A 17574-nucleotide genomic window follows, 5' to 3' on the forward strand; every position below is an offset into this window, starting at 1 on the left:
GGAGACCCGGGATCGAATCCCACATCGGGCTCCCGGTGCATGGAGCCTGCTTCTCCCTCTGCCTATGTCTCTGCCTCTCTCTCTCTCTCTCTCTGTGACTATCATAAATAAATAAAAATTAAAAAAAAAAAAAAACCCAAACATAGGGATCCCTGGGTGGCGCAGCGGTTTAGTGCCTGCCTTTGGCCCGGGGCACGATTCTGGAGACCCAGGATCGAATCCCACGTCGGGCTCCCGGTGCATGGAGCCTGCTTCTCCCTCTGCCTGTGGCTCTGCCTCTTTGTCTCTCTGTCTCTCTGTCTCTCTATCTCTCTCTCTCTCTCTCTCTCTGTGACTATCATGAATAAACAAATAAAATCTTTAAAAATAAAAAACCCAAACATAGAATTACCACCTAATGCAGCAACCCCACCAATGGCTGTGCACACAGAAGGACCTGGAGCAGGTGCTTGCACACTCGTGGATGTTCACAGCAGCATGATTCACAACACCCAGGAGGGTCCATTAGCAGGTGAAGGATACACACAGTCCTGTCCATCCACACCCGGGATACGATCCACCCTCAGGAAGGAAGGGACCCCGACACCTGCCCCCATGTGGATGGACCCCAAGGATGCCGGGCTCAGGGAGGGGACCCAGACCCAGAAGGACACCTCCCGCAGGACCCCACTCCCAGGAGGTCCCTAGAGGAGGCCCATCCACAGAGACAGAGGAGGTGGTGGGAGCCAGGGGTGGGGCAGGGGGTGGTCAGTGCTTCCTGGGGACGGGGTCTTCGTGTGGGGAGATGGAAGGTTCTGGAGATGGGAGGGGTGCACGGCAGGGTGAGTGTGCTTTGTGCCCTGAGCTTTGCACCTAGAGACGGTTATGAAGGGGAATCTCCTGTTATGTGTATTTTACCACAAAAAGTAAAACACACACAGCCTTGCCCAACATCCACCTGAGTGGCTGAAAGGTAAGGCAGGTATTGCCGAGAGTGTGGAGTGGCCTGGCCCCTTGGCACTGGCCTCTGGCGGGGACATGCTGGGGCCACCCCAGGAAGAGCCCTGGGTGCTTTGCTCCTGGACCTTCACCTGACAGGGATCACACCTGTGTCACCAAAGGTCTCAGGAGGAATGTTCAGAGAAGCTTTTCTCATAATACTCAAAACCTGGAAACATCCCAGGTATTCAGCAGCAGGTGAATGGATCAACAGGCTGGGATCCCGTTGTGCCCCGAATCCCACTGAGCAGGTGAGGGATCCTCTGCCCCCTGCCCCCCGTGCAGCGGCCTGGCGGACTCAGCCCCAGCACCCAGGAGGATGGCCGCGCACTTCTGGGGACCCGACAACCAGCGGGCAGGCCTCCCCCAAGGAGTCACAGCCCCCTCTCCAGAGCCTGTGACTGCCCCACCTCCCATGGATAAGGAACCCCGCGGGTGACAGGTAGTTAAATACCTGCAGCTGGGGGGGCTCCCTGGGCGCGGCGTCCTCACAAGAAGCTGAGAAGGGCAGGCCGCAGGAGTTAGGCCTAGGGGCTGTGCACCGTGATTCCAGCCCGGGAAAGTTCTGGGCCAGGTACAGCCTCGGAGACCTGAACAATTGAGGCTGGGAAAGGGCGGGAGGGATGAGCAGGGAGCGCAGGGGTCCCTTCGGGCAGTGACGCCTGCCGCAAGATGCCGTCGGGGCCATACACAACATGGCACATTTAAAAAACCGAACAACCTATGCTCCTGGAGTGAATGCTGGGTGCAGGGCACGGTGCCGGCACCCAGGCCCCCGACGCAGGGCTGGCGTCGCTGGCAGGCAGGGTGCATCCAGACGGGCACACCTTGTCCCCCCAAACCCAAAGCCCGGTAGGCACTGCACCTCCCGAAAGGTGGAAGGAGGGCCAGACAGCACCCCTGAGCCCGCTGGGAGGAAAGGCCCCGCGCCGCCGTCGGGCACCTGTTCTTCCCCAAGGCGGGAGCACCCCCTCCACTCTGCGGGCTTCTTTCCCGGCCACGGACACGCAAGCACCTTGCAGTTCAGGAGCCTCGCCTCCCGGTCTGACCCACACACACTGGGGAGACAGGCAGCTCCCGCGCTCGTCCGCTCGGGGGGTGGGGGGGTTCTCCTGCACCCGCCAGCACCAGCGCGGGCACCTGGGGGCACCTGGGGGCCCTCCTCACGCCTCAGGTTTGCACACTCCCACCCAGGGGCCCCTCCTTCCCAGACAGCGTGGGTGCCAGAGCTTCTGGGGCTACTGTGGCCAAGGACGGGGGGGGGTGCCTCGAAATAGCAGGCATTTATGCTCTCGCGCCCTGCAGGCTCCAGGGGAAGACCCTTCCCTCCTCCTGCAGCTCTGGTGGCTCCTGGCGGCCTCGGTGTCCCTTGGCGGGGGGACACCTCATCCCGTCTCTGCCTCATCGTCACCAGGCCCCTTCCGTGTCTCCCTGTGTCCCTCATCCTCCGCAGGGACCCCAACCCCTGGATGCAAGGCCCACCCCACTCCAGCATGACCCCGTCCTAACTTACTATATCTACAAAGACCCCATTTCCAAAAACGGTCACATTTGGAGGTTCCAGGTGGACGGGAATTTGGAGGGGACCCTAGTCAACCCAGTGCAATGGATGCTTCCAGATTCTTGCATTAGGCTGCGGAAATATCTCCGTAGGTTCCCACCAAACGCACTTCACTGATCCATTTAGTATGGACCCCTGACTGTCCCGCGACACAGTGTGGGGTCAACGGAGTCAATAGTCATCACCGTGCAAAGGAGGGGATGGCGTTCCAGCTAGGCTAGCGCAGTGGTTGAGTTGTGCCCCCCCAAAATCCACATTCAAGTCAGGCCCCTTACCCCCCACCTGTGAACAAGCCTTATTTGGAAACAGGGACTTTGCAGGTAAGCTGCCTGTGGGCTGGAGGGGGTCCTAGGTCTGACGACGGGCGTCTGCCAGAGAGAAAGGAGGAAGGTTTGGGTCCCGAGCGGCAGGGAGACTGGGGAGAGGCGGGAGCAGCGGGACACCAAGCCGAGGCTTTGGGCAGCCCCAGGAGCCGGGACAGAGGCCTGGGGCAGTTTTTCCCTCGGAGCTTCCAGAAGGAATCAACCCTGCTGGCACCTTGATCTCAGATTTTCGGCCTCCAGAATGGAGAAGGAAGACATCTCTGCGGTTGCAAGCCACCGAGTTTGTGGGGCTTTGTCCCGGGGGGACCCAGGAAACGCACACGGCCGGGTGACGGCCAGGCGCCCACCCAAGCCAGGAGGCCAGCCGTGGAAGGAGCTGTCAGAGCCAAGGCCAGGGGGCAGGGCGCAGGGACCGCAAGGAGCAGGGTGCGCGGGCGGGCCGAGGGCCGAGGGTGGTGGTGGCAGGGGCAGCCCCCGGGGCTGGAGAAGCGACGGAGGTCCTCAGGGGTGGCGCCGGTGGTCTGGAGTGTTCCAGTCAGCTCTGGGGACTCCAAGGATGGCAGCCAGCAGAAGAGGCAGCCGCCGGGGCCCGGCCGACCACTGAGTCAGAGCGAGAAATTGGGCACGTCCACAGAGACAGCACGCAAATTCAGAACGATGGTCAGCGCGGCCACTACACGAGACACTAGTACCATTTCCCACCCATGAGGGGAGAAGTGGCCAATTCTGAGTCACGAGGCCTCTCCATGGGGCCAGCTACAGAGTTTTCAGGGCCCCTTGTTCAAAATGAAGAATTTCAAGACGGAACAGTCGAGCGCCGAACCAAGCACCAGCCCTCCCGAGCTCGGGCCCCAGGGACTCCTCCCAGCACCGGAGCTCCGAAGAGGGTTTGTTCAGAACGAGGGAGCCTGGACCACCCCCTTTGCATCCACAACCAACATCCCAGGAAACGCAGCACAATGTGCAGCGGCCTTGGGTTCTACTTCACAAAACCTCTGTTCAAGAGGGAAAAAAAAATCCTATGTCCCTTTCAAATCCCACCAATGCATTGTCTTTATGAAATTAAGAGGCTGACCTTGAACTCGGCGGGGTCGTGTCTCAAGGCTGTTTGGAGCTCCAGCTCCCGCATCACAGCGCGCGTTCGCAGCCAGGTCAGCAGCACAGCGGCTCTCTTGTTCTTGAATTCGTGAGCACAGGACACCGGGCAGTGCAGCGTGGGCACGTGGCGGTGGCGGCGAGGGCACAGCATTAGGACGCTGCATCTCTGCGCATCTCCGACACCGACCTCGGGGCCTCTTCTGGGCTTTGACGCTCCCTCCAACAGCAGGTGTAACAGAGAGGCAAAGGCAGACAGGGTTGGAAGACCACCGTGGCTTTGCAAACAGCAATTGTGTTCTCGTCCACGATTCCTTTATCCTGTTTCAGTATTTTCTCGTCTTCCTCTTTTAAATTTCATTTATTTATTTTATGTCATCTCCACGCCTGGCATGGTGCTCAGACTCATGACCCTGCGATCAAGAGTCACACGATCTCCCCCGACTGAGCCGGCCGGGTGCGCCACCCACCCTGCCCCCCGTTCTTATTATTTTAAATATATATATACATATTTTAAAACCTCGACAGGTAGAAACGGCCCAGCCTCCCCGTGACCTTGAGCAAGTCCCTCTAACAACCAGGCGCTTCATTTCAGAGTTGGAAGCAAGGCCAAAAGCATCACAGGGAGACCTTCGGGGAGGTTCTTTGTCATCACAAAGACAGTGACACTGCATCAACACATGGTGACGAGAGGACTGTAGGAGCCGGGAGAGCCCTGCCGCGCACCTGGACACTCTCTCATTTCCGTAACTTCCAGCTCCTGCTCTGCAAAAGGCGGCGTAGTACACAGATGCCCACGCGCGGCTGCCGCTGCCGGACACCGGGCCGGGGTCTCTGAGAAGCAGACTGCACGGTGTTCTACAGCTTTACCGGCGAGGCCCCCTGGGATCTGGGCCAAGGAGGGGCCTTGCGAGGCCCGGGCCAGCTGGTCAGAACTGCCTCCTATGAGGCCATCGCCAGCGGGACCTGCCACTGCCGGGGGCCATCTGCAGGCTGTGACCTTGGGCAAGACAGCTGTGCCGCCCAAGCGACCCCCGAAGGGCCTGGGGGCTCCTGGGCGGGGGGCAGCTCGGCCATCCCGGCAGGAATGTCCATCTGTACGTCATCCTGAAGGTTCTTCCCTGCGTACACCTTTGCCACCAACAGAGAAACCTCAGGAAACTCCCTGATGCAAATGAGAGAAGAGCCTGCGCTGCACCGGCCTGTTCCCAACAATCAGAAAGCGCGTTTCCACCTGGAGACTCTCACAAGCTGTGGCGCAGAAGGCCCAGCCCATCCCAGGGACAGGACCCTAACCCCGGCCCTCAGGACCTGTGCCCCGGAGCCTGCGGCCCCGCCAGTTCCCGCCCCCCGCCCCCACCAGGTTCCAATCAGGGGGCCCAGGATGCAGTCTCCCTCCCCACCCAGACCCAAAAAAGATGGGGGAGCCCCCACCCAAGGGGCCTGGGAGACAGCAGCTCCAGGCTGGGGCTCCCTGTGGGTGGCCACGTCAGGCGGGCACTCCGGCTGTGCACGCACGTGTGGCTGACGCGCAGAAGCCAGCCCGGGGCTCGCAGTGGAAAGAGTGACGCGCCAGCCTCACTGGCGGGCCGGCCCGGAGAATGTGGCTCTCTTCTCTGGCCAAGTGTATCACCCGGGGAAGAACTCCAAGCCCGAGCTCGACAGGACACTTCTCCTCCGGTCGGAGCGCAGCCTGTCGGCCCACCGGGAGCAGGGCAGGCGGGGTGCAGCCGGGCCAGCGGCAGGTGTCAGGGCCTCAGGCCCAGCTCCGACCACGTCCCTCCTGCTCCTGCTCCGTCGGTTCCCGTGGAGGATCTCGGGGGTGCCTCCTTGCCCCACTGCTCCATGAGCGGGAAAGTTCGTAGTCACAGATGGAGTAGCCTGGGGGTTCTGGGGCAAGCACTGGTGACACCACCCCCTCTGCTGCCTCAAGCCCCAGGTAAGAGATCCGACTCTAGAGAACATTCAGGAAAAGCCGTGCTTCTCCAGCTGGCTGGGCTCGCCTCCAACCTGCCCCCTAAGAACCTGGAGAATCCAGAGCAGTACCGAGGCCCGTAGACACGCACGTCCGCCTCCTCAGAGCCAGGGGGCTGCCTCTGGAAAGGAGGGGTTCTCAGCCCAGGACCCCCTGGGCTCCAGTGTGGGGTCAGAGCTTCCACTCACCCATCTGCTGCAATGGGGGGGGGGGGCGGCGGGGATGCTGGCTGAGGGTAAAATAAAGCCAAACTTGACCCTGAGGTCCCAGAGTGGCCGGGCCGGGAGGAAGTACCCCCACGCGCCCGCTGCCTGTCGCCGGCCCCGTCCCAGCCACCTTTGGAGCAGAGCAAAGGAGGAAATGCCCTTCGTGTCTGGCCTCCTTCCTGGCCAGCATGCATGGAAACACGCTCTCCACGGGGCCCTGAGGCTCTGTGTTCAGAACACACCTCTGCGGGTCGGGAGGCCTGCGGTGGACTCAGGCCCAGGGTTGGGGGACCCACTGTCCCCCCTTGACGGTCTCAGGAGGGCATCTGCACAGCCTCCTCCGAACACATCCCAACAAGAAGCAACAAGGTGGGATGCAGGAGGAGCAGGCAGGGCAAGTTCTGCCACCAAGGAGGGGCCCGGCTCCAGCAGCGCAGCTCTGCAGCCAGTGTCCTCCTCTGTCAGGTGAGCGTAATCAGTAGCACCGAGGTCGGTGTGAAGACACTTAACAGGTGTGAAGTACGCAACAGGCTTTCACCAAGTAAAACTGGCTGACGGGCTTGAGAGGCTGTGATGCTCTCAACTTCCAGCTGCCATATGGTACAAAGAAGTGACAACCGTCTCCTCTGAGTCCTGCGAGCGCTTCCTGCTGAATGCTGACGCCGGGTTGACTATCTGTCCCGGAGCCTTATCTCCGCAGTCAGCCCATCCTGTCTGGAGAGAGGCAGTCGGCTCACAGACATAAACCTGCGCTGCAGAAAAAATAAGTAAATGTAAAGACAGCATCGTCCACTGTCATGGCTGCTGGGATTCAAGGCGATGCAACGGGAATATGGGCTCCCTGAAGGCGGGTCCTTGCACGGTGGGGCTGGGGACGGAGGGTGCACCTCCGGCAAGGACCCCAGAGAGAGCAGGTGGGGATAGGGGGTCCAGTGTGCCTGTGTGCCGGTGTTCTGGGGGATGGTGTGGGGGAGTGGCATCCAGGGGGACCCACGTCGGGGGGATGGTTCCAGGGGGTGGTGTCCTGGGGTGGGGGACAGTGTCCCAGGGTAGGGAGGGATGGTGTCCCTGGGGAGGAGGGGTAGTGTGGGGGGGCAGTGCCCTGGGGGACCCCATGGTGGGGAATAGGTGTCCTGAGATGGGGGGACAGTGTCCTGGTGTGGGGGATGGTGTCCTGGGGTAGGGGGGGATGGTGTCCCGAGGAACCTTGTGTCTCAGGGCAGGGGGATGCTGTCCCGGGGCTCCGGCCAGGCCTTGGGAGCCAGCCAGGGAGCAGAGCCACCTTCCCGGGGCCGGTGGGGGGGTCCAGTGCTGCCTCAGGTCTGCGAGCCCGCGAGGCCCCAGGAGGACGATGGGCCCCCTTCTCTGCAGCAGGGCCAACCCTGGAGCGGGTCCTGCGAGGGGCAGAGGGGCAGAGGGGCCAGGGCCACGGCTGTCGGGATCTCCCACGGGAGGGCAGGATGCACGTGCAGTCGGAAGGGGCAGAGCCTCCCACATAGGCCCGCCCACCCCCGAGGCTATAAAACACAGGAAGTGGCCCCTTCACTGCACAGAGGCAGTAGGTGCGCCCCTGGGTGCCGGGCTTCTGGGCTTCCGTCAGTACCTGGGCCCGGTTCTCCGCACCCAGGCCTGAGTGACCTTAACGCGCATTGCGGCTTGTCACCTCCGATAAAATCCTTCCGTGACAAATTATAACCTGTGGCTTACTCACATACACAAATCCTATACTTTTTTAAAATTCTTAAATTTTTTTCAGTGTCAGTATGACAACCATTAAATGAGACATATTATTATGTGGGACATATTTATACTAAAAAGTTATTTGTTGCTTACCTAAAATTTAGCTTTAACTGGGTATCTTGTATTTTATCTAGCAACTCTATAATAATTTGTTGATCATTGTATCCATCTGATGGAGGTGGCCATGCACCCCGGACTGTGAGCTCCAAGAGGGCAGGCACGGGTCAGTTTTTATGCCGGGCTGTCGGTGCCAAGCAGGGTCTGACCAAAGGAGCTGCCTGCATGGTTCTCCCAAAGAGAGCCACATCCTAATGCCCAGAACCTGTGCATATTTTCCAGGCCTTGCGGATGAGATCAAATTAAAGATTTCTAGATGGGGAGAACTGCAGGGGGAGGGGGGCGGGCAGTGCTGGCAATGTCATCACAAGGTTCCTTATAAGAGAGATGAGAGTCAGAGAGAGAAGGTAATGGGAAGCTGGGAGCCCCAGGAAGTCTGTACCTGGACCCCAGGAAGGCTGGTTTCTGACTTCTGACCTCCAGAACTGAGAGAGAAGAAATCTGTGTTGCTTTAAGCCACTACTTTTGTGGTGACTTATTACAGCGGCCATAGGAAATTCATTTGATGCCCAACAAATATTTGCTGAATGAGCAAAAGAACGTCTGAAAGTATGCAGAAGGCAGCTGTGGAATACGCCGTGGGTCAGAGCCAGGAGAGTCAGGAGACGGCGCTGGCCTCCCGTGTGTCACCAGGCATGAGACCCTTGGCCATGAAATCATTCCAGAGCCCTGGTTTCCTCAGCTGTAGCATGGGGTCCCTCCCGCCAGCCTCAAGGACCATGAGGAGTCAGGGGATGGCCGGGGAGAGTGGTCTCAAGGTGCGGAGCCAGCTGGAGCCCACAACTTCCCTCTCCTCTCAGCCAGACTCATCTCGGTGTCCTTTCTGGAGCCACCTGCTCCATCTCCTGCCAGGATCTTGTTCTAAGAGCTTCCACGTGTTCCCTTGCACATTCAGGGTAACTCCGTTTCCATCATTACCCCGTTTTCCCGAAGGTGGGCTGCCCAAGCACAGAGAGGTCAAGTCACTATCCCAAGGTTACCCAGGTGTTAAGCTGTCAAGTGTGGATGGAGATGAACACGTCGGTAGCCTAAGATGTGGCCCAGTCCTGTATCCTTTCTTTGCCTCAGTTTACCCTCACCAAGCAGATCTTCCTCTTGGGGCCATGGGACACCCCCCTCCCAACCAAGACGTGTGGGGGTCAAGATGTGCTCTCAGCAGGGCAGACCTGTCACACACTGAAAGGAGGTGAAAGGTCAGAGACTGGGGAGACCTACTCTGCCCTGGAGATGGAATCCAGCTGTGGGGTGTCACGGATTCCTGGAGGCCCGAACGTCTGGCTCACCTGGAACGTGGGAACGCCCTTGACAGCTCCCGCTGCCTCCCCAACCAGGATATATGGGGTCTCCCCGCTCCAGGGAGATGCCCACCCGGGGAGTGGGGGGACACCAGGTTGTGTGTCCTTGCGTGCCCTTCACGGCTGAGGCCAGCCCTGGGTCAGCAGGGAGGCGGAGGACCAGCGGGGGAGGAGAGGCGGGTGGCCAGCCTGGGCGGAGGAATCCCCGAACCGGCTAAAAATAGCCGGGGAAATTATTCCAACACCTTCCCAAAATAGAAGGCGGCCTCCCCGCCCAACCCGAGGCCTGTCGGCGCAGGGTGGGGGCCTGCGGAGGGCAGGGGGCCTGGGGCGCCTCCCCCCCAGGGCTCGCACCTCCCCACCCCGCCGGCTGCGCGCTGACCCCGGGGTCACGTGGGGGGGCGGGGGGACCCCCGGAGGTGGCGCCTCCTCACCCGACCCCAGCCCCAGCCCCGCTGACCCGGGGCGCTGGGAGGGCCCGCCGCTGCGCCTATTTTTAGCCGCCCGCCCCGCCCGAGCTACTTTTAGGCTTTGGCGCGGCCGGAGCGCGGAGGCCGCGGGTGCACGCCCCGCCCGGCTGCCCGGGCGCCCAGGCTCGGACGGGCCCCGCCTCTGCCACCGCGGCGGCCGGGCCTCCCGCTGCAGCAGGGCCGGGGGTGAGGGGGGGGTGGGGGGGTGGCGGGGATGTGGGGGGGGCCTCCCTCCCGATCGGGGCTCCCGGGTCCCCGGGGGCGGCCCCACCAGCCGGCGGCGCCGAGCGCTCTCCGGAGGCTCTGCGGAGGCCTCAGTGTCCGCGTCGGTGAAAGGGGGCGAGCGCGGGGGGGGGGGGGGGGGGGGCCGGAGTCCCTTCCCCCAGCCCCTCTCCCGCCTGCGCGGCTCCAGACACGCAGGGGCTGATGTCATCCCCAGCCCGTCACGGGCGTTCCTGCGCCAGGGAATCCCGGCCCCCGCGCGGGGCCCCCGTGGAAACCCGTGACGCCAGCGCCGTCGCCGCCGCAGGTCTTCCGGACGGCGCCGGGGCTGGCGCGGGGCGGGGCGGGGCGGGGCGGGGCGTGCTCCCGGCGGGGCCCACCCCCACGCGGCCCGGGGCGCGCGCACTCGCTCCACCGGCGCGCGCGGCGACTCCCCGCGGGGCACAGCAAGCGCGTGCGTGCTCCGACACCCCCGGGACGCGGTCCCGCGTGGAAGGCACGGTGGGCGCGCGTGCACAGCCCTGCTGGCTCTGGGGAGGGGTTAGCGCCCAGGCCCGACTCCCCAGGGCTTGCCTGCACGGTGTGGGGTGGAGGAGAGGGGTGGGGGCGCAGCCTGGACGCACACGCGCGTGCACACACACACACACACACACACACACTGGTCTGTGGGCGTGGGGCCGCGGCGATGACTCGGAGCCTGTTCACTGTCTCCCCGCCAGTCTGGGAGCTAATTACTGTCAGGACGAGACGGGTTGGCTGGAAAGATGAACAAATCGCAGTGTGTCTGCAGCACGTCTGGGTCTGCAGGCCCCACCAGCGTCTGTTCCCGGGGTGTGGGGCATGAAGGGCACGCTGCTGTGCGCGCAGCGGGGAGCCGGGGGCACTTGCTTGGGTCCTGCAGGGCCGCGGCCTGGTGTGTGTGAGGCCCAGAGAGGGCTCGTGGGAGCGACTCCCCTCCTTATGCATAAGATGGATCTAGTCATAGTAGGTACCTCCTAGGTTAGGAGGAATAAACGAACTAAGCTGTGAACTCACCCCACCCTCGGTGTTATCCAAGGGAAGTGGAAACAGGTCCCCACCAGGACCCCGGGGTGAATGTTCATGGCAATTTTGTTCCTAATTATCAAAAACTGCAAACTGCCCAGCTGTCCGTCCCTGGAGAACCGGTCAACTGACCGGAGTCCCTACCAGGGAGCAGGACTCAGCAGGGCCCCGGGAGGAGCCGACCTCGCAGGGCCTATAGGGAGGGAGGGGACCAGACACAGAAGGCCGCGCACCGTGTGAGTCCACGTGTGTGCCTCGTCCCTGGCCGGCTTGTCCCTGGACAAGAAAGGGGGCTGGTGGGGGCCGGGGGCTGGGGAAGGAGGGGGTGACAGCTGACAAAGTTACTTTTCGAGGTGATCAAAATATTTTGTAATCAGAGGTGATGGCTGCACAATTCTATGAAACACTAAAAACCAGGGAATTAATTATACCCTTCAAACCAGTGAATTTTGTGGTATGTGAATTGCATCTTTTTTTTCTTTAAGGAACAGAGTACTCATCTGTGCGGCAACGTGGACGCCCGTCAAATGCAGTGTGCTGAGTTTAAGGAACAGACTCAGAGGCTGCAGGTTGGGTAATCCTGCTTTTATGACTTCCTTGAAAAGGCCAAACTAGAGGGGAACAGAGCAGGTGCCCAGTTGCAGAAGCTGACCTGGGGCAGCAAGGGGCTTCCGGGATGGTGGACCAACTTTAAATCTTGATTGTGTAAGGCCTCACAGTGGTGTCTGTTTGTCAGGACTTAAGGGATTGTACATCTAAAAAGTATGAATCTACTATTTGTGGATTATACCTCAAAGGACCCAGCTTTAAAAAAATAAACCTGGGGACCCCTGGGTGGCTCAGCGGTTGAGCGTCTGCCTTCGGCTCAGGGCGTGATCCCGGGGTCCTGGGATCGAGTCCCTCATCCCTCCTTATACATACATTTATATATAAGGAGGGGAGACGCTCCCCGGCCTGCCATGCCCCTGCTTGTGCTCTCTCTCTCTGCCAAGTAAATAAATAAAATCTTTTAAATAAATAAATACAAGGTGTTTAGCAAAAAACAGCCTACTGTGAAGTAGAGAGACGATAGACCACAGGCTGTTATTACCACGACTGTCGCTGAGTGTGTACGAGTGGCCCCAGATCCCATGAACCTGAAGATCCCTGGATTTGGAGCTTGGATGCTGGGACATCTAGAGCACCCAACAGCACCTGTCCCACACACATGTCTACAGGCGCTCAAAAAACAGGCACACGCATCCCCACAAACGTGTGTGAGCACACGCGAAGACAAACACACAAGGCACCCAAGCACATGTGTGTGCATACATACAAAATACACAGGCAGAGAAACACACACGTGTGCCCGTGCACGTAAAACATGCACACAAACTTATCAGTATACACACACATGCATCTGCGCACATGGGCACTCACAAAAATACGCACACAGACACACAGCGACACAAATACCCACATACAGCTGTGCACACGGAACACACAAATACATACACCTCCATCCACACAGAAATAGATGCAGTGCACACATGCGTGACACCTACGCATACGTGCATACTCTCCAAATGCACGTGGGCACACACCTACACACAGTCACACTCGCCCAGGCAGGGCAGGGGCCCCCAGGAGCCCCATCTGAAGGCTGGGAAGAGGGCATCCTCGTGCGTCGGGAGAGAGCCAACTTGTGTCTGCGCGTCCCAGATTGGGTCTCTGTCAGCTGTGTGTGGGTGTTTCTGGGCCTCCCGCCTCTCTGTCTGTCTCCAGGACGCAGACAGACACCCGCCCCCCCCCCCCCCCGCAGGCCTCCTCCTCCCAGTGCAATCCCCCACCTTCCTGTTCCCACCCCAGCAGGCAGCCGTGGGAATCTACTGGTTTGAGTTGCAAGGGGATGAGAAGGAAAGATCTCCCCTCCCTCCCGGCGAGCATCTGCTTCTCGTAGTCTGCCCCTCCCCTCTCCAAGTCCACAGGAACACCCTCCCCTCTCTGGGCCTCAGTTTCCCTGGCTGTAAAATGGAAAGATGATATCTGGGAATATCCAGGAGCCACTCTGCAAGTCCCACAACCTGCACGGCTCTGACCCTGCCAATTCTGGCTGCACGTTTACTGGAGCCTTCTGCAGACAACAGCCTAAGCCCTAGGAGCAGCTCGAATGGTGGAAACTCCAGGCCTTGGGGCCATGTGATAAGAGAGATGTTTGGGGAGCAGGGTGTCAGGCTCCCCGTGCCCTGGGGAACCCCTCCAAACCAAGGTGTGGTCACCCAGTAGCCTTGGGAGAGGTGGCTGGGACGGATAGCACAGATTTTAGAGAAATAGAAGGATAATCATTTGCTCAAAAATGCACGCACATCCACGAGAGCTGTGTGTGTCCACCTGGCTCTGGTTTCCGCAGTGAACGATTAAAGTGATTCACGTGTTTCCTGATCAGTGTGCACGGTGTCCACAGGTATGTGCAGGTATGAGCGTATTCTCATCCCTGACGATGAGTCTACAGTGTCTAAGGATCTTCTTGTTCCTGGATGTACAAGAGCCCAGTGCACTAGACACTCAGCACATAGTTGCAAAATGATGTGTCCCTTTATTCATTTGCTCACTGCACAAATATTTACAGAGCGCCAACCAACCGTCAGGTGCTAGAGCGAAGCAGTGAGCAAATCAGATACCTCTGTCCCACAGAGCCTCAGGGTGAACGTGGATCCCCATGGCTGTGCTCTGTGGCTCCCGTGTGGCACACGAGGGCAAGCCTGGGTGTATGCACAAGCACATGTTTGTGATACGGGCTGCAGAATTAGCAGTGGCCTGGCCCACGCACATGCACGCACACAGGAGTGTGTGTGCAGGTCCACTGGCGGCTCCTGGGCGGGCATGTGCAGTCTGGGACCTGCCTGCCCCGCCCATGCGCCGAGAGTGCCCGGGGCCAGGTGGGGCCGGGCGGGCCGGAAACCTCTCCCAGCTGCTGTGCCCAGTTTCAGGGAAGCCACCCGCTGGCATCCTGCCCTTGCACCTGCCCCCTGGGCTTCCAGGAAGGTCCCAGGAGGCCCTGCCTCCAACCCTGCATGACTGAGTCCTCTGCCTCTACCCACACACAATGCAGGGGGGTGTCCAACCCACTTCCTCCCACACAGTCAGAGCCCCCCCCCCGCCCCCACAGAGCCAGAAGAGACCGAAAGAGCAAAGTCTCTCCACGTGGGGTAAGCTCAAGCATGCCCGGAGGACCCTAGGGGAGGGTCTCAGCTCTCCCCTGGGCGCCCTAAATGCCGCCCGCCCCCAGCTGCTGTAGGAGGTCTGCAGAGTGAGCATCTGAACTTGGACAGTGTTGCCCTATCCTGACCACCACCACGCAGGGTGCAGCAGAATGCCAGGTGTGCGTGCATTGGGATTTTTACTCACATGTGGGTGCTCGCCCGGATGAGAGTATCTGAAAATAGGGGACTTCTTCACCAATGGATATTTGTGAGCACGTCTGTGCCTGTGCACCGTGGGCTCATGCCCACACTCCCGGTGCCACACACGGCCAGTATTTGCACACGCGAGGACATCTCTCTGTAGGTGTTTGTACACAGGTGGGGGGCGGGGTGCTGCACACATGCGCATTTTCGGAGAGGGACGGTGCACAGCGGCCTTGCGCACAGTAGGGCTCGCCGGCGGCGGAGGTCCGCGCCAGCCGGTCCGCATGCAGGCGCGGGTGTGCACCCCGCAGCGTGCGCGCACAGGCGGGGCGGGGGGCGGGGGCGGCCGCGGGGTGGTGGCGGGGCCGTGCGGCTGGGCACGCACCGGTCCCCGCGCCGCCGCGGCCCTGCCCACCCCCGCGCCCGGCCCGGCAGGTCCGGCGGCTCCGGCGGGGCGTGGGGCGGCCAGCGGGGCAGGGAGGCTATTCCGGGCGCTGGCGCGGTGCCCGGGCCCTGCGCGCCAGGCCGCCCGGGGAAGGCGCCGCTCACAAAAGGAGGGTCTGTGCAGACGCCCCGCCCTCGGCCCGGCCGCCCGCCGCCAGGGGCTGGGGGAGGGCGACGCCGCGGGGACCGCCGCCGGCGCAGACCCCCCCACCGGGCGGCCGCAGACACCGCGCCTGGCGGGCACCAGCGGGAGGCTGGCACCGCCGGGCGCGGGAGGGGGGCGGCGGCCAGCGCGGGGGCTCGGGGCGCACCGGCGGCGCGCCCAGGGCGCACTCGAGGGGGCCCGGAGAGGGTCGCGGCCGCCGCCGTGGGGAAGCGGGGGGCACAGGCCCGGCCCTTCGCCCACTCGGGGATTCCTCTGGCTCTCGCACACCCGCCTCTGTGTCCAATTACCCAATTTTAAGTACCGAGGAAGCCGGGGACTCCTGCCTGCTGGGTCGGGAGGGGCGTCTCGGGCCGGGGTCAGCGCCCCCCTCCACCCCCAGTGTCTGGCGGGAGGGTGGGGTGGGGGGAAGGCGTGGTCGCGGTTCTCAAGGCCCAGCGTTCTGCAGAGCGCTTCCGTGCAGTACAGGGTTCCACCTCGCCACGTGGGAGGGCGATTAGACTTTCCCTTTTATGGCTGGGGAAACTGAGTCACGCGCGCCGCGCGCCCCGCCGGTAGACAGAAAGCCGCCGAGAGCCCCGACCCGACCCGAATCCCGAGCTGGGCGGCTGCCCCCTCCTCCCCCCCTCCCCCTGCAGCCACCCGAGAGGGATCCATGGCGCGCGGGCTGTGGACTGCGGCACCGTCGTCGCCCCACGCGTGCACGCGCCAGATCGCAGGCTCACGCTCCGACGCGTGCACGAGGGTCCTGCGCTGGGCCTCCGCCTCCCCGAGACGCCCCCCCATCCCACCCCAGCCCTAGAGCCTGGGAACCTCCGGCGCCCGGGAGGAGGGGGCGGGGTGGGAACGGGGAGCCGCGAACAATGCAGGGAAGGGGCAGGGAGGGGCTCTCCAGATGGAGCTTCTGCGCGTCCGACAGTGTCTGCCGTGCGTCCTTGGGGGCGGGGGTGGCTTCGGGGCTGGGCGTCAGGCTGGGCGTCCGCGGGGCGGTGGGGGCGGTGGCGGCCACCGCGGTCCCTGGCAAAGGACCTTCCCCACCCGTGCTGGCGGCGTGCGGGTCTCTCCCTCGCGGCACAGCTCCCGGCTGTCCTCCCAGACTCTCCCTTCCCACAGATGAAGCGGGCTCTCCCATCCCTCCCCATCCCTCCCCATCCCTCCCCATCCCCGTGCAGCCCGGGCCAGGAGTTTGGCGCCACTGGGACCTTGAAAATCTAGCAGAGAGGCCACGGCTCCTGCCTGGGGATTGGGGTCGCCAGAGAGGGGACAGCGGGGTGAGGCACCAGGCAGGGCGCCCAGGCCGAGCGGGACCGCGGCCGGCAGATGCTGGCGGTGGTTCCAGAGGGAAGGTAAAAGCTGAAGGCAGGGCTGGGACCCGCGGGAGTCCTGCCCTGACCCCTGCGAGGAAGGAGGGAGAAGTATTTCAGAAACCAGGAAGGCCCTGACTTCCTCCTGCTGCTTTCCTAGAAGAGGGGATGGCATCTCCTGGAAAACACGCCCCCCACCCCCGCCCCGTGCCATCTTACCCCCTGGTGGAAGGAGCCAGAGGTCAACAGAGACTACGAGCTGCCCTGTACCTTGTGGTGGGAGAACCTCGCTGCACAGATGCTACCCAGATGCCCTTGACCTACCCAGGGGTCACCTGGGGCCATCCTCAGCACCCCACAGCCTGGCGGTAGGGCAGTACCGGCAGGGCGCCCGCGGGGCAGGCAGGAAGGTCCCTGGAACACCTTTGGTGGATAAATAGGACCTGTCCCACCCCCTCCCCCGCTCCTGCGTGAAGACCTGTGGGCCTGGGTGGGTGTCCTTATTCATTTCCTGGTCCTCGGGCGCCTGCCGGGAAAACCTAGAGCAAGCTAAAGAGGGGTGTGTGCTGGCGTGCATGCATGTGTGCGCATGTGCTCTCGTCTGTTGAGTGTGAGACTGGGCTCCCGAGTGTCTGCACGTGTGACGGGAGGACACGTTTGGGTATTTCTGTCGGGGGGGTGGTGGTTATGGGGTGAATCGTGTCGGCTCAAAGCATGCTCAAGTCCTGATCCTGGGTACCTGGGAAGGGGGTCTCATTGGAGGTAGGTTTTCTGCAGACGATAGAGTCGGGACGGGTTCTCGAGGGCGGCCTCCGACCCGATCCAGCTGGCACCCTCACAAGAAGGTGTAACTGGGACCCAGAGACGCACACACGTGGAAGCCCACGTGAAGACTCAGGAGAACAGTCCGTCCAATCCCAGGAACACCCAAGGCCGCCAGAAGCGAGAGAGGCCCAGAGAGATCCGCCGTCAGAGCCACAGAAGGTCACCTCCGGGGGATCCCTGGGTGGCACAGCGGTTTGGCGCCTGCCTTTGGCCCAGGGCGCGATCTTGGAGACCCGGGATCGAATCCCACGTCGGGCTCTCGGTGCATGGAGCCTGCTTCTCCCTCTGCCTGTGTCTCTGCCTCTCTCTCTCTCTCTCTCTCTCTGTGGCTATCATAAATAAATAAAAAAAATCAAAAAAAAAAAAAAAAAAAAAGAAGGTCACCTCCGGCTCACACATCTGGCCTCCGGAGCCAGAAGCCATTAC

Source organism: Canis lupus, chromosome 20 (genome assembly GCF_011100685.1).
Source record: "Canis lupus familiaris isolate Mischka breed German Shepherd chromosome 20, alternate assembly UU_Cfam_GSD_1.0, whole genome shotgun sequence".
NCBI classification, from domain to species: Eukaryota; Metazoa; Chordata; class Mammalia; order Carnivora; family Canidae; genus Canis; species Canis lupus.